This window comes from Corvus brachyrhynchos, unplaced genomic scaffold, assembly GCF_000691975.1.
Source record: "Corvus brachyrhynchos isolate BGI_N302 unplaced genomic scaffold, ASM69197v1 scaffold376, whole genome shotgun sequence".
Lineage (NCBI taxonomy): Eukaryota > Metazoa > Chordata > Aves > Passeriformes > Corvidae > Corvus > Corvus brachyrhynchos.
The window spans coordinates 115,287-118,120 of NW_008238966.1; positions in this window are offsets into that span (position 1 = coordinate 115,287).

Genomic DNA, 2,834 nt, shown 5'->3' on the forward strand with positions numbered 1-2,834 from the left:
CTTCCCCCCTCTTCTTTAACGCCCCGACGGAGATGGAGCGGGGGATTGCGCGCAGCCGAGTCCGCGTCATGGATGTGTTTCCGTGAAAAAGAGATGCGGAGCAGACCCCCCTCCGCGCCTTGCGGGAGAGTCAGCGAGAGGATGTGCTGCCGCACGCTGTCAGAGTACCGCGGTGGAAGGGAAAGGTGGATGAGAAGTGACAGGCATCGGCTAAACATGGGTCAGCACAGCCCAGGCACGCTCCGGCTGAGCACAACATTTCCCAGAGGGGTTTTAAGAGCACAATTAAAGGAGGCAGTCGACTCTATCCCTGTGAAACTTTACAGGGGGAAAAAAAAAAAAAAAGGCCATGAGAAAAAGAGAATATGCAAAAGGAAAAAGAAAAAGGCTCTTTGCTGCTTCACCTTTTGAACAAGGTAAATTAACAGAGATTATTGGAGAGAAGGGTCTCTGCACTGACAGTCAGATCACCCCCAGCCACAGATAAGCTCCCATCCAGCCTGCCAAAGCAGGATCGGGATGGCTCGGGTGGCAGGAGAATATGGGAGGCTGCAGCAGTTCAATTACTCGTAGAGAAATAAATATCAGCACCAAAGAGGTTTTGCATTTAGGACATGCCCAGGAATTGTGGGGAGAGACGAACTGATACCACACAGAGACTGCAGATCATGAGTGGAAAAAGATAACATCAAAGCTCTCTGCTCCCCCAGCTTTCCACACGGAGGGAACTGCTACCAACTGCACCCCAAAGCGGGTACGAGAGGGGAGAAAATCATTTCAAAATACCCTCCTGGAAAACCTTCCTGGAATGATCTTCAGTAGCAGTTTATACAGATGGGCCCTGGCAGCACCTCCATCTCCTCTGCTTCCAGCTTCTTTCTGTGAGAGCTTGTTATGGTGAGATCCTGATCAATCAAAAGCAAGAGGCTATAAATGTGGGACAAGGACAGATCTTAACCCTTCTCATACTCATTGCATTTCTTTCTACAGCTGAGAATTTCCAGGCAAGTGAAACAGAATGTTTCAATTATACATAGTATATATAGGGCCTTTCAAAAAGGGAGAAAATATGGAGCACAGCCAAAAATTGTACATTAAATTAAAAAAAAAAAAAAAGTCAATACATCTGTTTGCATCTTCACAACTCAGCAAAGCCTCACAGTGAGGTTCTCATCCTGGCACACTGGAACAGATCTTGGTCTGCTCCAGCACAACTGTCTGCAGATATGATTTTTTAACTCCAGGAGGTCCTGGCAGTACCTGAATGTTGCATTTTATGTCTGCTGCACTGATGCTACAGAATCTCTTACAGCTTGGGGGGAAGCAGGGGTGGTGGCAGAAGGCTGAGAGAAAGCTACAGAGCTGCTGCTGGGCACCCACCTTAATTCACACAGGACATAAATCTGTTCAGTAACCCACTGCACGCAGTATACAATACAATTACTCATGGTATGCTGCTTACCCCTTTTTCTTTTCTTGATTGCTAAGTGCAGAAATACCCAATTCCTACCCAATCACCACAGAATTGTCATCCAGACTCCCCCCGCTCCCAATCTGTCCTAGATTCCTATTCTGCGACGATGTCATCTACAATACCTGAGAAGTTGCTGGGTTTACTGCTCTGTAGTGATGCACAGTCATTATAAACACCCTGAACCAGTGCAATAACACCTATTAAAGTCACAGGAAAGAATTATATATTTTCTTAACACTGCCCTGGATAAATCCATCTGTCCGGGAAGAGCTGGAAAGCCACATGTTGATGCCTCAGGTGCACACACAAGTAAAACACACAGCCTCTATCCACCCATCTGTGACTCAGTTTACAATGAAGAAACCCAAGAATTTTGGACTCAACATCCTTCTGTTGAGCAGACAAGCCCCCTCAAAGGCAGATTTTCCTCAAATATAATATTGGAATGACAAGCTGTAGTTATTCATTTTGATTGCTCGACATACTTGCAGCGCTAGCAGAAACTGATCAATGAATGGCCAAAATCAAAGCAATTGCACATTTGCCTGTAAGATGTACTCACCTTTGGAGAAATATCCAGCAGCCTACAATGGTATTAGTCTTTATTCCATTCATTTACTACTCATTAACCATGAAATAAGTTCTTCATCTTTCTGCTACATCTCTTTGATTTTGCAGCATTGCCCCGTGCTTGTTTACAGGACTCTAAGTGAACCTGCCTTCACTTTGCTTTGTTTCTAACAATTTTAAACCTTACCACCCTGCTTTAGTATTTTGGCATAGCTTGTCCTCTTGTCATTTTCCACTGTGGACAGTGATGTGTCAGGCAGCTTTGCTCACCAGAATGTGCATGTTGCCAGCACCCTCTCGACACCCAGATCCTACCATGCTGCCTTCCCAATCCAATGCATGAGTGTCTGATCCACACACCACTCAGGTAGACAGCTCTGGGTCACAGCCAAGATCCAGCGCTTAAAAATATTAGATATCGAGGGCCAGTTACAACACAGACACTGCTGCCATGAAGGGAGTAACACAGTTGTGTCACAGGGGCAGAATCTAGCCTTGCCCATTGTGTGAAGCCACTGCTCTGCTTGGCTGAGTCCCAGGCATGTTCCTCCCTGCCTGTTTGTGCTTTCCCTTCCACATCCAGCTCACGGCAGTCTCAAGTGTGCCTTTATACACAGTGTCCCTACTCACACTCTTTTGGGGCCACCCTTCCACCTAATCCTTCTTTCCAGGGTCTCCAATCTCAAAAGTCTCCTCTCCATTTCAAGTCACTTACCCTAATTACATTATTATCCTGTATTAAAGTATTGCGTTGTATTAAACACTTTTAACATAGACATTTCCCTTGGTA